Genomic DNA, 22,944 nt, shown 5'->3' with positions numbered 1-22,944 from the left:
TCTGACAAACTTTAGCGAGTGCGCAACCCTCATAAGCAGATACAAAACCTTTTGCTTTCGTTAAGCATGGATGGCCACCAAAATAGTCTACGTATAGCTTTCTGTGTAGCAGTGACCCCAGGGTGACCACTCAAGATAGAGTCATGAAACTCTTGCAAAAGACATAATCTGAGATGCAAGGGCACAAATAATTTAGATCCAGGAGTAGCAGAAGGAGCCAAAGACTGGATTTGGCAAATCTCAGCCTCCAACTCCGAGGGCACCGTAGAAATTACTCTATCCTGAGGAAGAATGGATAAAGGCTTTTCTGGAGGAGAAACTGAATCTAGACTGAGTGACAAAGCGTCAACCCTAACATTTTTAGACACCCAGAACGTGATGGAAAAATTGGATCTTGAAATAAATAAGGACCACCTGGCTTGTCTAGGAGTTAAACATTTATCAGATTCGATATAAGCTAAATTTTTATGATCAGTCATAACCATCACCTGATGAGTAACTCCCTCAAAAAATGCCTCCATTTCTCAAACATTAACTTGACGACAAGCAGCTCACGATTTCCAACATCATTATTTCTCTCAGCAGATGAAAATTTCCTACAAAATAATGCACATGGCCGTAAGTTTGTCAGGGCTTTAGGACCTTGAGACAAAACAGCTTGTTATGATAAGGTAATTCAGTACCACAATGGACATAGAGGTCAGAGCACATACAGTGACCTGACAATAACCCAAAAACATAGAACGAGCTCTGAGACGTGGGAACTCTGCTGACCGCAATCCCTAATCCTCTCCAACCACACTAGAGGCAGCCGTGGATTGCGCCTAACGCTCCCTATGCAACTCGGCACAGCCTGAGAAACTAGCTAGCCTGAAGATAGAAAATAAGCCTACCTTGCCTCAGAGAAATACCCCAAAGGAAAAGGCAGCCCCCACATATAATGACTGTGAGTTAAGATGAAAAGACAAACGTAGAGATGAAATAGATTTAGCAAAGTGAGGTCCGACTTTCTGAACAGAGCGAGGATAGGAAAGGTAACTTTGCGGTCAACACAAAACCCTACAAAAACCACGCAAAGGGGGCAAAAAGACCCTCCGTACCGAACTAACGGCACGGAGGTACACCCTCTGCGTCCCAGAGCTTCCAGCAAGCAAGAAAAAACAAATAGACAAGCTGGACAGAAAAAACAGCAAACAAAATAGCAAAGCGGAACTTAGCTATGCAGAGCAGCAGGCCACAGGAACGATCCAGGAGGAAACAGGTCCAATACTAGAACATTGACTGGAGGCCAGGATCAAAGCACTAGGTGGAGTTAAATAGAGCAGCACCTAACGACTTCACCACATCACCTGAGGAAGGAAACTCAGAATCCGCAGTACCACTCTCCTCCACCAACGGAAGCTCACAGAGAGAATCAGCCGAAGTACCACTTGTGACCACAGGAGGGAGCTCTGCCACAGAATTCAGAACAGTACCCCCCCTTGAGGAGGGGTCACCGAACCCTCACCAGAGCCCCCAGGACGACCAGGATGAGCCATATGAAAGGCACGAACAAGATCGGGAGCATGGACATCAGAGGCAAAGACCCAGGAATTATCTTCCTGAGCATAACCCTTCCACTTAACCAGATACTGGAGTTTCCGTCTTGAAAGACGAGAATCCAAAATCTTTTCCACAATATACTCCAACTCCCCCTCCACCAAAACCGGGGCAGGAGGGTCAACAGATGGAACCATAGGTGCCACGTATCTCCGCAACAATGACCTATGGAATACGTTATGTATGGAAAAAGAATCTGGAAGGGTCAGACGAAAAGACACAGGATTAAGAACCTCAGAAATCCTATACGGACCAATGAAACGAGGTTTAAACTTAGGAGAGGAAACCTTCATAGGAATATGACGAGAAGACAACCAAACCAAATCCCCAACACGAAGTCGGGGACCCACACAGCGTCTGCGATTAGCGAAACGTTGAGCCTTCTCCTGGGACAAGGTCAAATTGTCCACTACATGTGTCCAAATCTGCTGCAACCTGTCCACCACAGTATCCACACCAGGACAGTCCGAAGACTCAACCTGCCCTGAAGAGAAACGAGGATGGAACCCAGAGTTGCAGAAAAACGGCGAAACCAAGGTAGCCGAGCTGGCCCGATTATTAAGGGCGAACTCAGCCAAAGGCAAAAAGGACACCCAGTCATCCTGATCAGCAGAAACAAAGCATCTCAGATATGTTTCCAAGGTCTGATTGGTTCGTTCGGTCTGGCCATTAGTCTGAGGATGGAAAGCCGAGGAAAAAGACAAGTCAATGCCCATCCTACCACAAAAGGCTCGCCAAAACCTCGAAACAAACTGGGAACCTCTGTCAGAAACGATATTCTCTGGAATGCCATGTAAACGAACCACATGCTGGAAGAACAATGGCACCAAATCAGAGGAGGAAGGTAATTTAGACAAGGGTACCAAATGGACCATCTTAGAGAAGCGATCACAGATCACCCAAATGACTGACATCTTTTGAGAGACGGGAAGATCTGAAATAAAATCCATAGAGATAAGTGTCCAAGGCCTCTTCGGGACCGGCAAGGGCAAAAGCAACCCACTGGCACGAGAACAGCAGGGCTTAGCCCGAGCACAAATCCCACAGGACTGCACAAAAGAACGCACATCCCGCGACAGAGATGGCCACCAAAAGGATCTAGCCACCAACTCTCTGGTACCAAAGATTCCAGGATGACCAGCCAACACCGAACAATGAACCTCAGAGATAACTCTATTCGTCCACCTATCAGGGACAAACAGTTTCTCCGCTGGGCAACGATCAGGTTTATTAGCCTGAAATTTTTGCAGCATCCGCCGCAAATCAGGGGAGATGGCAGACACAACTACTCCCTCTTTGAGGATACCCGCCGGCTTAGATAAACCCGGAGAGTCGGGCACAAAACTCCTAGACAGAGCATCCGCCTTCACATTTTTAGAGCCCGGAAGGTACGAAATCACAAAGTCAAAACGGGCAAAAAACAGCGACCAACGAGCCTGTCTAGGATTCAACCGCTTGGCAGACTCGAGATAAGTCAAGTTCTTATGATCAGTCAAGACCACCACGCGATGCTTAGCTCCTTCAAGCCAATGACGCCACTCCTCGAATGCCCACTTCATGGCCAGCAACTCTCGATTGCCCACATCATAATTTCGCTCAGCAGGCGAAAACTTCCTGGAAAAGAAGGCGCATGGTTTCATCACCGAGCAATCAGAACTTCTCTGCGACAAAACAGCCCCTGCTCCAATCTCAGAAGCATCAACCTCGACCTGGAATGGAAGCGAAACATCTGGTTGACACAACACAGGGGCAGAAGAAAAACAACGCTTCAACTCTTGAAAAGCTTCCACAGCAGCAGAAGACCAATTGACCACATCAGCACCCTTCTTGGTCAAATCGGTCAATAGTTTAGCAATACTAGAAAAATTGCAGATGAAGCGACGATAAAAATTAGCAAAGCCCAGGAACTTTTGCAGACTTTTCAGAGATGTCGGCTGAGTCCAATCATGGATGGCTTGGACCTTAACAGGGTCCATCTCGATAGTAGAAGGGGAAAAGATGAACCCCAAAAATGAAACCTTCTGAACACCAAAGAGACACTTTGATCCCTTTACAAACAAAGAATTAGCATGCAGGACCTGAAACACCGTTCTGACCTGCTTCACATGAGACTCCCAATCATCCGAGAAGATCAAAATGTCATCCAATTACACAATCAGGAATTTATCCAGGTACTCTCGGAAGATGTCATGCATAAAAGACTGAAACACTGATGGAGCATTGGCAAGTCCGAATGGCATTACTAGATACTCAAAATGGCCCTCGGCGTATTAAATGCAGTTTTCCATTCATCGCCTCGCTTAATACGCACAAGATTATACGCACCACGAAGATGTATCTTGGTGAACCAACTGGCCCCCTTAATCCGAGCAAACAAATCAGATAACAACGGCAAGGGGTACTGAAATTTAACCGTGATCTTATTTAGAAGGCGGTAATCTATACAAGGTCTCAGCGAACCATCCTTCTTGGCTACAAAAAAGAACCCTGCTCCTAATGGCGACGATGATGGGCGAATATGCCCCTTCTCCAAGGACTCCTTCACATAACTCCGCATAGCGGCGTGCTCAGGCACAGATAAATTAAACAGTCGACCTTTTGGGAATTTACTACCAGGAATCAGATCGATAGCACAATCACAATCCCTATGCGGAGGTAGGGTATCGGACTTAGGCTCATCAAATACATCCCGGTAATCAGACAAGAACTCTGGAACCTCAGAAGGGGTGGATGACAAAATAGTCAGAAATGGGACATCACCATGTACCCCCTGACAACCCCAGCTGGACACAGACATGGATTTCCAATCTAATACTGGATTATGGACTTGTAGCCATGGCAACCCCAACACGACCACATCATGCAGATTATGCAACACCAGAAAGCGAATAACCTCCTGATGTGCAGGAGCCGTGCACATGGTCAGCTGGGTCCAGTACTGAGGCTTATTCTTGGCCAAAGGCGTAGCATCAATTCCTCTCAATGGAATAGGACACTGCAAGGGCTCCAAGAAAAACCCACAACGCCTAGCAAACTCCAAGTCCATCAAATTCAGGGCAGCGCCTGAATCCACAAATGCCATGACAGAATACGATGACAAAGAGCAGATCAAGGTAATGGATAAAAGAAATTTTGACTGTACAGTACCAATAGTGGCAGACCTAGCGAACCGCTTAGTGCACTTAGGACAATCAGAGATAGCATGAGTGGAATCACCACAGTAGAAACACAGCCCATTCAGACGTCTGTGTTCTTGCCGTTCAACTCTGGTCAAAGTCCTATCGCACTGCATAGGCTTAGGTTTAAGCTCAGGTAATACCGCCAAATGGTGCACAGATTTACGCTCACGCAAGCGTCGACCGATCTGAATGGCCAACGACATAGACTCATTCAGACCAGCAGGCATAGGAAATCCCACCATGACATCTTTAAGGGCTTCAGAGAGACCCTTTCTGAAAATAGCTGCGAGCGCACCTTCATTCCATTGAGTGAGTACGGACCACTTTCTAAATTTCTGACAATATACCTCTATCTCATCCTGACCCTGACACAGAGCCAGCAAATTTTTCTCTGCCTGATCCACTGAATTAGGCTCATCGTACAGCAATCCGAGTGCCAGGAAAAACGCATCAATATTACTTAATGCAGGATCTCCTGGCGCAAGGGAAAATGCCCAGTCTTGAGGGTCGCCACGCAAAAAAGAAATAATAATTCTCACTTGTTGAACTGGGTCACCAGAGGAGCGAGGTTTCAAGGCCAGAAACAGTTTGCAATTATTTTTGAAATTCACATACTTGGCTCTATCACCATAAAACAAATCAGGAATAGGAATTCTTGGTTCTAACATAGGATTCTGAACCACCAAATCTTGAATCTTTTGTACATTTTTAACGAGATTATCCATTGAAGAGCACAGATCCTGAATGTCCATGTCCACACCTGTGTCCTGAACCACCCAAATGTCTAGGGGAAAAAAAGGCAAAACACAGTGCAAAGAAAAAAAAATGGTCTCAGAACTTCTTTTTTCCCTCTATTGGGAATTATTAGTACTTTGGGCCTCCAGTACTGTTATGATAAGGTAATTCAGTACCACAATGGACATAGAGGTCAGAGCACATACAGTGACCTGACAATAACCCAAAAACATAGAACGAGCTCTGAGACGTGGGAACTCTGCTGACCGCAATCCCTAATCCTCTCCAACCACACTAGAGGCAGCCGTGGATTGCGCCTAACGCTCCCTATGCAACTCGGCACAGCCTGAGAAACTAGCTAGCCTGAAGATAGAAAATAAGCCTACCTTGCCTCAGAGAAATACCCCAAAGGAAAAGGCAGCCCCCACATATAATGACTGTGAGTTAAGATGAAAAGACAAACGTAGAGATGAAATAGATTTAGCAAAGTGAGGCCCGACTTTCTGAACAGAGCGAGGATAGGAAAGGTAACTTTGCGGTCAACACAAAACCCTACAAAAACCACGCAAAGGGGGCAAAAAGACCCTCCGTACTGAACTAACGGCACGGAGGTACACCCTCTGCGTCCCAGAGCTTCCAGCAAGCAAGAAAAAACAAATAGACAAGCTGGACAGAAAAAACAGCAAACAAAATAGCAAAGCGGAACTTAGCTATGCAGAGCAGCAGGCCACAGGAACGATCCAGGAGGAAACAGGTCCAATACTAGAACATTGACTGGAGGCCAGGATCAAAGCACTAGGTGGAGTTAAATAGAGCAGCACCTAACGACTTCACCACATCACCTGAGGAAGGAAACTCAGAAGCCGCAGTACCACTCTCCTCCACCAACGGAAGCTCACAGAGAGAATCAGCCGAAGTACCACTTGTGACCACAGGAGGGAGCTCTGCCACAGAATTCAGAACAGTACCCCCCCTTGAGGAGGGGTCACCGAACCCTCACCAGAGCCCCCAGGACGACCAGGATGAGCCATATGAAAGGCACGAACAAGATCGGGAGCATGGACATCAGAGGCAAAGACCCAGGAATTATCTTCCTGAGCATAACCCTTCCACTTAACCAGATACTGGAGTTTCCGTCTTGAAAGACGAGAATCCAAAATCTTCTCCACAATATACTCCAACTCACCCCTCCACAAAAACCGGGGCAGAAGGATCAACAGATGGAACCATAGGTGCCACGTATCTCCGCAACAATGACCTATGGAATACGTTATGTATGGAAAAAGAATCTGGAAGGGTCAGACGAAAAGACACAGGATTAAGAACCTCAGAAATCCTATACGGACCAATGAAACGAGGTTTAAACTTAGGAGAGGAAACCTTCATAGGAATATGACGAGAAGACAACCAAACCAAATCCCCAACACGAAGTCGGGGACCCACACAGCGTCTGCGATTAGCGAAACGTTGAGCCTTCTCCTGGGACAAGGTCAAATTGTCCACTACATGTGTCCAAATCTGCTGCAACCTGTCCACCACAGTATCCACACCAGGACAGTCCGAAGACTCAACCTGCCCTGAAGAGAAACGAGGATGGAACCCAGAGTTGCAGAAAAACGGTGAAACCAAGGTAGCCGAGCTGGCCCGATTATTAAGGGCGAACTCAGCCAAAGGCAAAAAGGACACCCAGTCATCCTGATCAGCAGAAACAAAGCATCTCAGATATGTTTCCAAGGTCTGATTGGTTCGTTCGGTCTGGCCATTAGTCTGAGGATGGAAAGCCGAGGAAAAAGACAAGTCAATGCCCATCCTACCACAAAAGGCTCGCCAAAACCTCGAAACAAACTGGGAACCTCTGTCAGAAACGATATTCTCTGGAATGCCATGTAAACGAACCACATGCTGGAAGAACAATGGCACCAAATCAGAGGAGGAAGGTAATTTAGACAAGGGTACCAAATGGACCATCTTAGAGAAGCGATCACAGATCACCCAAATGACTGACATCTTTTGAGAGACGGGAAGATCTGAAATAAAATCCATAGAGATAAGTGTCCAAGGCCTCTTCGGGACCGGCAAGGGCAAAAGCAACCCACTGGCACGAGAACAGCAGGGCTTAGCCCGAGCACAAATCCCACAGGACTGCACAAAAGAACGCACATCCCGCGACAGAGATGGCCACCAAAAGGATCTAGCCACCAACTCTCTGGTACCAAAGATTCCAGGATGACCAGCCAACACCGAACAATGAACCTCAGAGATAACTCTATTCGTCCACCTATCAGGGACAAACAGTTTCTCCACTGGGCAACGATCAGGTTTATTAGCCTGAAATTTTTGCAGCATCCGCCGCAAATCAGGGGAGATGGCAGACACAACTACTCCCTCTTTGAGGATACCCGCCGGCTTAGATAAACCCGGAGAGTCGGGCACAAAACTCCTAGACAGAGCATCCGCCTTCACATTTTTAGAGCCCGGAAGGTACGAAATCACAAAGTCAAAACGGGCAAAAAACAGCGACCAACGAGCCTGTCTAGGATTCAACCGCTTGGCAGACTCGAGATAAGTCAAGTTCTTATGATCAGTCAAGACCACCACGCGATGCTTAGCTCCTTCAAGCCAATGACGCCACTCCTCGAATGCCCACTTCATGGCCAGCAACTCTCGATTGCCCACATCATAATTTCGCTCAGCAGGCGAAAACTTCCTGGAAAAGAAGGCGCATGGTTTCATCACCGAGCAATCAGAACTTCTCTGCGACAAAACAGCCCCTGCTCCAATCTCAGAAGCATCAACCTCGACCTGGAATGGAAGCGAAACATCTGGTTGACACAACACAGGGGCAGAAGAAAAACGACGCTTCAACTCTTGAAAAGCTTCCACAGCAGCAGAAGACCAATTGACCACATCAGCACCCTTCTTGGTCAAATCGGTCAATGGTTTAGCAATACTAGAAAAATTGCAGATGAAGCGACGATAAAAATTAGCAAAGCCCAGGAACTTTTGCAGACTTTTCAGAGATGTCGGCTGAGTCCAATCATGGATGGCTTGGACCTTAACAGGGTCCATCTCGATAGTAGAAGGGGAAAAGATGAACCCCAAAAATGAAACCTTCTGAACACCAAAGAGACACTTTGATCCCTTTACAAACAAAGAATTAGCATGCAGGACCTGAAACACCGTTCTGACCTGCTTCACATGAGACTCCCAATCATCCGAGAAGATCAAAATGTCATCCAAGTACACAATCAGGAATTTATCCAGGTACTCTCGGAAGATGTCATGCATAAAGGACTGAAACACTGATGGAGCATTGGCAAGTCCGAATGGCATTACTAGATACTCAAAATGGCCATCGGGCGTATTAAATGCAGTTTTCCATTCATCGCCTCGCTTAATACGCACAAGATTATACGCACCACGAAGATGTATCTTGGTGAACGAACTGGCCCCCTTAATCCGAGCAAACAAATCAGATAACAACGGCAAGGGGTACTGAAATTTAACAGTGATCTTATTTAGAAGGCGGTAATCTATACAAGGTCTCAGCGAACCATCCTTCTTGGCTACAAAAAAGAACCCTGCTCCTAATGGCGACGATGATGGGCGAATATGCCCCTTCTCCAAGGACTCCTTCACATAACTCCGCATAGCGGCATGCTCAGGCACAGATAAATTAAACAGTCGACCTTTTGGGAATTTACTACCAGGAATCAGATCGATAGCACAATCACAATCCCTATGCGGAGGTAGGGTATCGGACTTAGGCTCATCAAATACATCCCGGTAATCAGACAAGAACTCTGGAACCTCAGAAGGGGTGGATGACAAAATAGTCAGAAATGGGACATCACCATGTACCCCCTGACAACCCCAGCTGGACACAGACATGGATTTCCAATCTAATACTGGATTATGGACTTGTAGCCATGGCAACCCCAACACGACCACATCATGCAGATTATGCAACACCAGAAAGCGAATAACCTCCTGATGTGCAGGAGCCATGCACATGGTCAGCTGGGTCCAGTACTGAGGCTTATTCTTGGCCAAAGGCGTAGCATCAATTCCTCTCAATGGAATAGGACACTGCAAGGGCTCCAAGAAAAACCCACAACGCCTAGCATACTCCAAGTCCATCAAATTCAGGGCAGCGCCTGAATCCACAAATGCCATGACAGAATACGATGACAAAGAGCAGATCAAGGTAACGGATAAAAGAAATTTTGACTGTACAGTACCAATGGTGGCAGACCTAGCGAACCGCTTAGTGCGCTTAGGACAATCAGAGATAGCATGAGTGGAATCACCACAGTAGAAACACAGCCCATTCAGACGTCTGTGTTCTTGCCGTTCAACTCTGGTCAAAGTCCTATCGCACTGCATAGGCTTAGGTTTAAGCTCAGGTAATACCGCCAAATGGTGCACAGATTTACGCTCACGCAAGCGTCGACCGATCTGAATGGCCAACGACATAGACTCATTCAGACCAGCAGGCATAGGAAATCCCACCATGACATCTTTAAGGGCTTCAGAGAGACCCTTTCTGAAAATAGCTGCGAGCGCACCTTCATTCCATTGAGTGAGTACGGACCACTTTCTAAATTTCTGACAATATACCTCTATCTCATCCTGACCCTGACACAGAGCCAGCAAATTTTTCTCTGCCTGATCCACTGAATTAGGCTCATCGTACAGCAATCCGAGCGCCAGGAAAAACGCATCAATATTACTTAATGCAGGATCTCCTGGCGCAAGGGAAAATGCCCAGTCTTGAGGGTCGCCACGCAAAAAAGAAATAATAATTCTCACTTGTTGAACTGGGTCACCAGAGGAGCGAGGTTTCAAGGCCAGAAACAGTTTGCAATTATTTTTGAAATTCACATACTTGGCTCTATCACCATAAAACAAATCAGGAATAGGAATTCTTGGTTCTAACATAGGATTCTGAACCACCAAATCTTGAATCTTTTGTACATTTTTAATGAGATTATCCATTGAAGAGCACAGACCCTGAATGTCCATGTCCACACCTGTGTCCTGAACCACCCAAATGTCTAGGGGAAAAAAAAGGCAAAACACAGTGCAAAGAAAAAAAAAATGGTCTCAGAACTTCTTTTTTCCCTCTATTGGGAATCATTAGTACTTTGGGCCTCCAGTACTGTTATGATAAGGTAATTCAGTACCACAATGGACATAGAGGTCAGAGCACATACAGTGACCTGACAATAACCCAAAAACATAGAACGAGCTCTGAGACGTGGGAACTCTGCTGACCGCAATCCCTAATCCTCTCCAACCACACTAGAGGCAGCCGTGGATTGCGCCTAACGCTCCCTATGCAACTCGGCACAGCCTGAGAAACTAGCTAGCCTGAAGATAGAAAATAAGCCTACCTTGCCTCAGAGAAATACCCCAAAGGAAAAGGCAGCCCCCACATATAATGACTGTGAGTTAAGATGAAAAGACAAACGTAGAGATGAAATAGATTTAGCAAAGTGAGGCCCGACTTTCTGAACAGAGCGAGGATAGGAAAGGTAACTTTGCGGTCAACACAAAACCCTACAAAAACCACGCAAAGGGGGCAAAAAGACCCTCCGTACTGAACTAACGGCACGGAGGTACACCCTCTGCGTCCCAGAGCTTCCAGCAAGCAAGAAAAAACAAATAGACAAGCTGGACAGAAAAAACAGCAAACAAAATAGCAAAGCGGAACTTAGCTATGCAGAGCAGCAGGCCACAGGAACGATCCAGGAGGAAACAGGTCCAATACTAGAACATTGACTGGAGGCCAGGATCAAAGCACAAGGTGGAGTTAAATAGAGCAGCACCTAACGACTTCACCACATCACCTGAGGAAGGAAACTCAGAAGCCGCAGTACCACTCGCCTCCACCAACGGAAGCTCACAGAGAGAATCAGCCGAAGTACCACTTGTGACCACAGGAGGGAGCTCTGCCACAGAATTCACAACAACAGCACCCACCCCAACCTCTGAGGCATCCGCTTCTACGATAGATGGTTTCTGAAGATTAGGTTGAATCAAAACTGGAGCAGATATGAAACACTCTTTTAGTTTATTAAAGGCACCAATGGCATCTGACTACTAAACCTTTAGATCCACCTCCTTACATGTAAGATTGGTAAGAGGTTTACCAATCTGTGAAAAACCCGTAATAAATTTTCTATAATAATTGGTGAATCCTAAAAAACGCTGTAGTGCTTTAAGGTCATGAGGTTGAACCCAATCAATTATTGCACCTTCACAGGATCCATCTTAAACCGTTCAGGAGATAGGATGAACCCCAGAAATGATATTTCCAGAACAGAGAAAATACAATTTTTCTAATTTGGCAAACAAAGAATTCTCCCTGAGTATTTGTAAAACATAACGAACATGCGCATAGTGCAAATCCAGATCAATTAAAAAAATTAGAATGACATCAAGGTATACCACAATAAACCATCCAATGATATAAAAAAAATGTCATTCATAAAGTTCTGAAAGACAGCAGGTGCATTGGTTAAACCAAAAGTAATGATCGGGTTCTCGAATAAAACCTCAGAAGTTACAAACGCTGTGTCCCACTCTTCACCTTCCCGGATCCGTATCAACTTATAACGCCCTCTAAGATTAAGTTCAGAAAACCATTTGGTCCCAGTAAGCTGATTATATAGGTCGGAGATGAGTGGAAGTGGGTAAGTATTTTTAACAGTAATTTTGTTTAGTTTACATACAGAAATTTAGGCAAGGGCGGAGCTCCCCATACTTTTTTCTCACAAAGAAGAATTCAGCAGCTACAGGCGAGGAGGAGGGACGGATATGACCCTTCCATAAACTTTCATTTACATATTCTTTCATGGCAATCCATTACGGTCCTGACAAATTGTTCAGGTGAGCTTTAGGCAATTTGGCATTAGGAATAAGATCAATAGTACAATGTCATTGATGATGGGGAGGTAGTATATTTGCCTCTTTTCTCGAGAACACTTCTCAAAAGTTTTTTAGGTATGCCGGCAGACCCTCCAGACTAGCAGAGCAAATTTGCACAGAATGAAGACACTTTTTATTACAGTTGAGGCCCCATTTAACAATATCCTTTTGCCACCAATCAATTAACAGATTATGAATATGTAGCCAAGGAAACACCAACACCAACACAGCACGTAAATTATCCATGCCATAACAGGAGATGAAATCAGAGTGGAGTGTTCCCACCCTTAGTGTGAATTCCATCATTACCAGCTGGACAAAGTTCTGGAGTAACGGTGTTTTGTTAATAGCAACAATCTGAATAAGTCTTTCCAGTTTAATTGTCCCTAATCCTAATTTAATAACCAGTTCTGAATCAATAAAATTTGCTGCAGACCAACAGTCAATGAAAGCAATTGCAGAAAACTACAGGTTTTGAAAACATAGTTCCACATTCAACAGTACTATATCTGGGGAGTAAAAGGGTACCTTGAAGCCTGGGTAACCTCCACCAATATCACCCAGTCTTTCGGCATTTCCCGAAGGCTTGTTTGGTTGGGTGTGAATCGAGCAGTCCTTGAGATTATGTCCAGCATGACCACAGTAGAAGCAGAGTCGGAGATCACCCCAACATCTCTCTGTGGCCCAAGAGCTGGCTGTTCCAACCTTCATTGGTACTGTCTCAGCTGAAGAAACTGACTTGGGACGAATGACTGAAAATCCTTGTCGCTCATCACTTCTCTCCCGAATTCTACGATCCATACAAATGGCCTGAGTCATGGCCTCCCCCAAAGAACAGGGTGGAAATGCAAAGCCAGAGCACCCTTAATAGCATGCGTAAGGCCATGGCGAAACTGCTACCTGAGAGCAGCATCGTTCCATAGAGCCTCAGAGGACAATTGCTGGAACTCTGAACTATAATCCTCAGTGGTGCGGCCCCTCTGCTTCAGGTTCATGATCTTAGCCTCTGTGACCTGGACCCTGTCAGATTCGTCATCCCTAAAGTGTCAAAAAATGCATCAACAGAAGAGCATTCTTGGGATAGTGGGGACAAAGAGAATGCCCAATTCTGAGGACCCCACGCAATAGGGACAACATTTCCTATCGGACTTCCGTTTCTTACACTACTGCTTCTGTTGCTAGTGTTTTGGCGTTGACAAATTGACATGCCGGAGGTTGGAAGTCTAGAGCTGCGATACACACTATGTGCCTCACTGCTATCTTGTGGAAAACCTATCTTAAGGTTGTATAAAAGTGTGTGTCAATACTACAGCATTCGTGGGTCCCTTTCTAGGGCAGGAAGCATCTGGCAAAATTTACTCTTATAACGTGGATCTAGCAAAGTGGCAACAACGCTTTATTATCATACCGCCGAACAAAAAGTGGAATAACACGCGATCAAAAAGATGGATATAAATAAGCATGGTACCGCTGAAAGAGACATCTTTTCCCGCAAAAAACGATCTGCCATACAGCATCATCAGCGAAAAAAATAAAAAAGTTATAGCCCTCAGAATAAAGCGATGCAAAAATAATTATTTTTTATATAAAATAGTTTTTATTGTATAAAAGCGCCAAAACTGTTATGATCTGGTGGTTTAGGAACAACATGAGACAAGCTCTGAAGGAGGTGGTATCTGTACTGACCGCAAACCCTGAACCTAGCAGCGCAACTAAAAATAGCCGTGGGGGGTACCTGACGCTCCCTAGACCCCTCGGCACAGCCTAAGATCTAACTTCCCCTAAAGATGGAAACAGGAAACCTATCTTGCCTCAGAGAAAATCCCCAAAGGAAAGATAGCCCCCCACAAATATTGACGGTGAGAGGAGGGGAAAATAACATACGCAGAAATGAAATCAGATTTTAGCATAGGAGGCCAGTCTAGCTTGATAGATAGGACAGGAAAGGATACTGTGCGGTCAGTATAAAAACTACAAAACAATCCACACAGAGTTTACAAAATCTCCACACTTGACTAAAGGTGTGGAGGGTAAATCTGCTTCCAGAGCTTCCAGCTAACAGAAAAAATCCATACTGACAAGCTGGACAAATATAGAATGCACAGAACAATAAGTCCACAACATGTGGACTGAAATGAGCAAAGCCAGAACTTATCTTTGCAGAACTGGTCAGGAAACCAGGAGAATCCAAGCAGAGATGTGAATCCAGCCAGGAAACATTGACAAGTGGCACAGGCTGAAGAAAGAGCCAGACTTAAATAGCGGGCGATAAGTGGAGGCAGCTGATGACAGCTAACTCCAAGGAGCAGCCATACCACTAGAAACCACAAGAGGGAGCCCAAGAGCAGAACTCACAAAAGTGCCACTTACAACCACCGGAGGGAGCCCAAGAGTGGAATTCACAACACAAAACATAAAAAATGATATAAATGAGGTATCGCTGTTATCGTACTGACCCGAAGAATAAAACTGCTTTATCAATTTTACCAAACGTGGAACGGTATAAGCGCCCCCCCCAAAAGAAATTCATGAACAGCTGTTTTTTGGTCATTCTGCCTCACAAATATTGGAATAAAAAGCAATCAAAAAATGTCACGTGCCCGAAAATGTTACCAATAGAAACGTCAACTCGTCCCGCAAAACACAAGACCCCACATGACTCTGTGGACCAAAATATGGAAAAATTATAGCTCTCAAAATGTGGAGACGCAAAAACTATTTTTTGCAATAAACAGCGTCTTTTAGTCTGTTATGGCTGTCTATCATAAAAATCCGCTAAAAAAATGCTATAAATAGTAAATCAAACCCCCTTCATCACCCCCTTAGTTAGGGAAGAATAATAAAATTAAAAAATGTATTTATTTCCATTTTTCCACTAGGGCTAGGGTTATGGCTAGGGTTAGGGCTAGGGTTAGGGTTAGGATTAGGGCTAGGGTTTGGATTAGGACTAGAGTTAGGGCTAGGGTTAGAGGTAGGGTTAAGGCTAAGGTTAGGGCTGGGGTTAGGGCTAGGGTTGGGGTTAGGGTTAGGGTTGGGGATAGGGTTAGGGTTTCAGTTAGAATTGGGGGTTTCCACTGTTTAGGCACATCAGTGGCTCTCCAAATGCGACATGGCGTCCGATCTCAATTCCAGCCAATTCTGCGTTGAAAAAGTAAAACAGTGCTCCTTCCCTTCCGAGCTCTCCCGTGCGCCCAAACAGGGGTTTACACCAACATATGGGGTATCAGCGTACTCAGGACAAATTGGACAACAACTTTTGGGGTTCAATTTCTCCTGTTACCCTTGGGAAAATACAAAACTGGGGGCTAAAAAATAATTTTTGTGGGAAAAAAATTATTTTTATTTTTACGGCTCTGCGTTATAAACTGTAGTGAAACACTTGGGGGTTCAAAGTCCTCACAACACATCTAGATAAGTTCCTTGGGGGGTCTAGTTTCCAATATGGGGTCACTTGTGGGGGTTTCTACTGTTTAGTTACATCAGGGGCTCTGCAAATGCAACGTGACGCCTGCAGACCAATCCATCTAAGTCTGCATTCCAAATGGCGCTCCTTCCCTTCTGAGCTCTGCCATGCACCCAAACGGTGGTCGTCCCCCCATATGGGGTATCAGCATACTCAGGACAAATTGGACCCTTGGGAAAATACAAAACTGGGGGCTAAAAAATAATTTTTTGGGGAAAAAAATAATTTTTATTTTCACGGCTCTGCGTTATAAACTGTAGTGAAACACTTAGGGGTTCAAAACTCTCATAACACATTTAGATAAGTTCCTTAGGGGGTCTACTTTCAAAAATTGTGTCACTTTTGGTGGGGGTTCAATGTTTAGGCACATCAGTGGCTCTCCAAACGCAACATGGCGTCCTATCTCAATTCCAGTCAATTTTGCACTGAAAAGTCAAACGGCACTCCTTCCCTTCTGAGCTCTGCCATGTGCCCAAGCAGGGGTTTACCCCCACATATGGGGTATCAGCGTACTCAGGACAAATTGCCCAACAACTTTTGTCATCCAATTTCTTCTCTTACCCTTGGGAAAATAAAAAATTGGGGGCAAGAAATCCCACTTATTAAACATGACACAGCGCACCTGTGAAGTGAAAACCATTCCCAGTGACTACCTCTTGAAGCTCATCAAGAAAATGCCAAGATTGTGCAAAGCAGTCATCAAAGCAAAAGGTAGCTACTTTGAAGAACCTAGAATATAAGACATAATTTCAGTTGTTTCACACTTTTTTGTTAAGTATATAATTCCACATGTGTTAATTCATAGATTTGATGCCTTCAGTGTGAATTTACAATTTTCATAGTCATGAAAATACAGAAAAATCTTTAAAGGAGAAAGTGTGTCCAAACTTTTGTTCTGTACTGTAATATCAAAGAAATTTTACCACTATCATGAAGTACAATATATAACGAGAAAACAATGTCAGAATCATCAGGATCCGTTGAAGCGTTCCAGAGTTATAACCTCATAAAGGGACAGTGGTCAGAATTGTAAAAATTGGCCCGGTCATTAACGTGCAAACCACCTTTGGGGCTTAAGGGGTTAAACTGAGATCTCCCCTACTGTATCACATTACTCACAGAAGAAAGAATTGCGTGTAGATGAGGCCTGTATAGCAAAGAAGATATTGTCACATATATATACATACATATATACAGTGGGGCAAAAAAGTATTTAGTCAGTCAGCAATAGTGCAAGTTCCACCACTTAAAAAGATGAGAGGCGTCTGTAATTTACATCATAGGTAGACCTCAACTATGGGAGACAAACTGAGAAAAAAAAATCCAGAAAATCACATTGTCTGTTTTTTTAACATTTTATTTGCATATTATGGTGGAAAACAATTATTTGGTCAGAAACAAAATTTCATCTCAATACTTTGTAATATATCCTTTGTTGGCAATGACAGAGGTCAAACGTTTTCTGTAAGTCTTCACAAGGTTGCCACACACTGTTGTTGGTATGTTGGCCCATTCCTCCATGCAGATCTCCTCTAGAGCAGTGATGTTTTTGGCTTTTCGCTTGGCAACATGGACTTTCAACTTACTCCAAAGGTTTTCTATAGGGTTGAGATCTGGAGACTGGCTAGGCCACTCCAGGACCTTGAAATGCTTCTTACGAAGCCACTCCTTCGTTGCCCTGGCGGTGTGCTTTGGATCATTGTCATGTTGAAAGACCCAGCCACGTTTCATCTTCAATGCCCTTGCTGATGGAAGGAGGTTTGCACTCAAAATCTCACGATACATGGCCCCATTCATTCTTTCATGTACCCGGATTAGTCGTCCTGGCCCCTTTGCAGAGAAACAGCCCCAAAGCATGATGTTTCCACCACCATGCTTCACAGTAGGTATGGTGTTTGATGGATGCAACTCAGTATTCTTTTTCCTCCAAACACGACAAGTTGTGTTTCTACCAAACAGTTCCAGTTTGGTTTCATCAGACCATAGGACATTTTCCCAAAACTCCTCTGGATCATCCAAATGCTCTCTAGCAAACTTCAGACGGGCCCGGACATGTACTGGCTTAAGCAGTGGGACATGTCTGGCACTGCAGGATCTGAGTCCATGGTGGCGTAATGTGTTACTTATGGTAGGCCTTGTTACATTGGTCCCAGCTCTCTGCAGTCCATTCACTAGGTTCCCCCGCGTGGTTCTGGGATTTTTGCTCACCGTTCTTGTGATCATTCTGACCCCATGGGGTGGGATTATGCGTGGAACCCCAGATTGAGGGAGATTATCAGTGGTCTTGTATGTCTTCCATTTTCTAATTATTGCTCCCACTGTTGATTTCTTCACTCCAAGCTGGTTGGCTATTGCAGATTCAGTCTTCCCAGCCTGGTGCAGGGCTACAATTTTGTTTCTGGTGTCCTTTGACAGCTCTTTGGTCTTCACCACAGTGGAGTTTGGAGTCAGACTGTTTGAGGGTGTGCACAGGTGTCTTTTTATACTGATAACAAGATTAAACAGGTGCCATTACTACAGGTAATGAGTGGAGGAAAGAGGAGACTTTTAAAGAAGAAGTTACAGGTCTGTGAGAGCCAGAAATCTTGATTGTTTGTTTCTGACCAAATACTTATTTTCCACCATAATATGCAAAAAAAAATGATAAAAAAACAGACAATGTGATTTTCTGTATTTTTTTTCTCAGTTTGTCTCCCATAGTTGAGGTCTACCTATGATGTAAATTACAGACGCCTCTCATCTTTTTAAGTGGTGGAACTTGCACTATTGCTGACTGACTAAATACTTTTTTGCCCCACTGTATACGCTATATGTGAAAGAGGGGAGACTAGGCTATATATTCTATACACTCCCTGACAGAAGTTATGGCACTTATCCATATTATGTAAATAAAAGTTTATAACCTGACGTTAGATTCATCCATTGGTTGTATAAATTATTCTTCTGAAAGCTGAAACCCTCCAAAATGTGGTTTAGGTTAAGAAAATAAATTTGATCAATGCAGAAATATTGATCAGCTAATTGACACAGAATGGTCAGATTTTGGCAACACAAAAGTTTTGTTGCCCACAGAAAGTAATGTGATATTCAAACAAATAATTAAAGGGGTTGTCTGCTACTTTCAATTAACCCCCCAATGTATCCCCCCAGGGCCCCTAATGAATTTTCTAAATACCTTATGTTGCCATTTTCGCCTTTGAGCGGTGCTATGGTGGCGGCTGAGTCAGGGTCATGTGACCCCAAGGCTGCAACCGCTGCTAATTTCCGCTGATGTCACGTCAATTTCCAGACTCTGGAAATTGACGTGACGTCATGAATAGGCCTGACCCAGCCTCTACAGACAGCGGTCACTCATCAAGAGTGACTGGGCTGTGGGCGGTGCTGGGGTCAGACTGCGGGGCTGTGCTGGGGGCGGGGCTGTGCTGGGATCTGTGGGCGGGCTGGGCTGGGATCAGCGGGCCGTGCTCGGATCTGCGGGCCATGCTCATGTGCTGGGGTCTGCTGGCCGGCCATGCTCATGTGCTGGGATGTGCGGCCGATGTGGCGGGGTCTGCGCGGTGAATCTGCCACCGGTGGATCTGCTGGCGGTGGGTCTGCAGAAAGTGCTGGAGTGTGCAGGCAGGGGGCTGTGCGGTGGGTTTGCTTTGCACGGGGGGCCATTGGTGTGTGTGTCTCTGTGTGCAGGCATCATCCGATGGAACTACAAGACCCATCTGGCTATGCCTGCTACAGTGACAGTGAGTGACACATTAGTCAATGATGGGACAGTAGTATTCCCATCATTCGTCTAATGTCTTGAATGTAAAAAAAAACACATACACATATACAGTACATACATACAACGTACATTACACACATACAGTAAATACAACATACATACATACAACATACATTACACACATACAGTACATACAACATACAGACATACAACATACATTACACACATACAGAACATGCAACATACACCATAAATCATGCGACATACAACATATACCATGCGGCATGCGACATACAACATGCACCATGCGACATGCACTATGCGACATGGGACATGCAACATACGACATGTGACATGCACCATGCGACATGCACCATGTGACATGCACCATGCGACATATGACATGCGACATGCACCATGTGACATGCACCATGCGACATGCATCATATGACATGTGACATGCGACATACAACATGCATCATGCGCCATGCGACATACGACATGCACCATGCAACATACGACATGCGACATGCACCATGCAGCATATGACATGCACCATGCGACATACGACAAGATAAGAAAAAAAGGGGGAGTGTGCACATAACTAATCAAAAAGTAATCCCCCAAGGACTATGAAAATAGGTACGCTAAAATAGAGCTAAATACATGGCAGTGGCATGGAATCATCTTTAGAATAATTGAGTATACCTAAATGTAGGTCCAGTGGATCACCGAAATTGATCAAAAAGGAGCACACCAGGGAGCCAGCGGTCACCACATCACCCCGACGCGTGTTTCGGCTGAGCCTTCATCAGGGTACATGTTTACAATCCAAAATGTGCAGCTTAAAAAAGAGGACCAGAACCAATTGGCATGAAACCGGAAGTAATATGACGTTGCCATGGTGTCATCATGTGTTGTCAGATACCCCCGTGATGTACATAATATTAGCAATATTTATGCATAAATAAATGGTGTAAAGGGCGGGTGGCATCAGGGACACTAATACTGTAAAAATAGAACCAAGATATAGAGGTGTGCTGTACCGCTAGTGATGCATGCGCAATCGAAACACAGGCACCGTCCATCGGCGTCAGGGAGAGGCGGAGCAGAGGCACTGACATGCAGTGTAGCGCCACATCTCCATGGAGACACCGAAAGCTGCAAGACGCGGCAGCTCTCGACATGCATGCGTGCACGGAAAGCACACGACATATCAATTGTTTACAAAAGGGAAGGGCTAACAGGCAGAGTAAAAAATGAAGGCAAGTAAATATATAGAGAAGGATAATTATTATGGTAATATTAAACCCATAATGTGACCTAAGATATAGAGAGCCACTTAAATTGTCTGATCAAACAACGAGACATTACCCCAGTAACATTTCAAAGACAAAGACAATATTTGAGGTTGAAATATACATATGATTAACACAATGTAGAAATAGTAGTATGTGGATGTGGCAATCTTCATAAGGAATAGATCCTGCAGGTAGAATGGGATATTACACAGGAGCCGATATGGAACTACAAGTTCTCGGACTAAAAACAATAGAAGAGAATTAGAAGTAGGTAACACACAGATAAAAACCAAGAGTAATTGATATAGCACAAGATCAAATCTAGACTAAACAGCAGTCCGGCATCACAAAAGAGGGACAAAGCTAATTTGTTCATTGAGTACCATAGGGTGTAACGTGTTTAACGTCCATATCCAGTGAGATTCAAGCTGGGCCAGACGCTGGGATATCCTACCACCACGAATGTTAGTTTCAAGGGAGTCAATGCCGCTTATTCTAAAAAGGGTAGCATCGCAGCCATGGCACAGCCAGAAATTTTTGTGAATGGTTTTAAGGGTAGATGAATCTTTGTTGTCAGCAGTGGCTATAATACCCAAAACGTGTTCCCTAATACAGATTTTAAAAGGATGTGTGGTCAGGCCAATATATATAAGGCCACAAGGGCATGTGGCAAAGTATATTACATTGCGAGTAGTGCAATTAATAGACTTCCTAATTTCAAAATTTTTAGATCTGTCGGCATTAAAGAAGGTATCACATTTGTCAACATTAGGACATGCCACACAATGTCCACAGGGAGCACAACCAAGCTTTTTGGGGTATTGGTCCAAGAATGTGGTTTTGAGGTTCCCCACATAATGGCTGTGCACGAGAAGATCTCGCAAATTTTTGGACCATCTAGTGGTAATTGCAGGCCTCTTGGGTAAGTATTTAAAGAGTATTGGGTCATTTAGTAGAATAGGCCAAGATCTAGTAAGGGCATCTCTGATTGCCGAAAAGCGATTATGATAATCAGTGACAAATCTGATCTTACCATCAGACAGTTTCCCATTAGATTTATAAATAAGATCATGTCTCGAAGAGTATTTAGCACGATTATACACTCTTTTTACCATGCGATGGCTATAGCCTCTTTCATGGAATCTCTTTTTGAGATCATCGGCCTGTCTTTCAAAGTCTTCGTTGTCGGAACAAATCTTCGGAGACGAAGAAACTGACCAATGGGGACAGATTGAATTACATGCACCATATGACATGCGACATGCACTATGCGACATACGACATGCGCCATGCACGATGCGACATACGACATGTGACATGCACCATGCAACATACGACATGCACCATGCAACATGCACCATGCGACATACGACATGTGCCATGCACCATGTGACACACGACATGCGACATGTGACATGCACCATGTGACATGCACCATATGACATGCACCATGCAACATACTATATGTGACATGCACCATGTGACATGCACCATGCGACATACTACATGTGACCTGCACCATGCGACATAAGACATGTGACATGTGACATGCACCATGCGACATACGACATACGACATACGACATGCACCATGTGACATACTACATGTGACATGCACCATGCGACGTGCACCATGCGACGTGCACTATACAACATACACCATGCAACATGCCACATACAGTACATACATACAACATTCATATGGACATACAGTACATATAACAGAGTACATACTCACCATCACTTGTCACCTTGATCCCTGAAGCCAGTGTCACCTGTAAAAAATATTAAAATAATAAACAAACACTATACTCCCTGATCTGCAGAAGTCCAATTAAAACGAGTGTCCCTCGACGATCTCCCGTGGAGAACAGCAGCATCAGCTGATGCAATCGCTCTCCAAGGGCTCCAGGAATACAATGATGGAGGGTATCCTTCCGCACTGTATTCCTCACAATGTATTCCTACGCCCCTGTGAGAAAATAGTCCCTAGTCTCACTTCTGGCACTGCTGTGTG

This window comes from Ranitomeya imitator, chromosome 4, assembly GCF_032444005.1.
Source record: "Ranitomeya imitator isolate aRanImi1 chromosome 4, aRanImi1.pri, whole genome shotgun sequence".
NCBI lineage: Eukaryota > Metazoa > Chordata > Amphibia > Anura > Dendrobatidae > Ranitomeya > Ranitomeya imitator.
The sequence above is the reverse complement of the archived record's forward strand: the minus strand, read 5'-3'. Positions refer to the sequence as shown.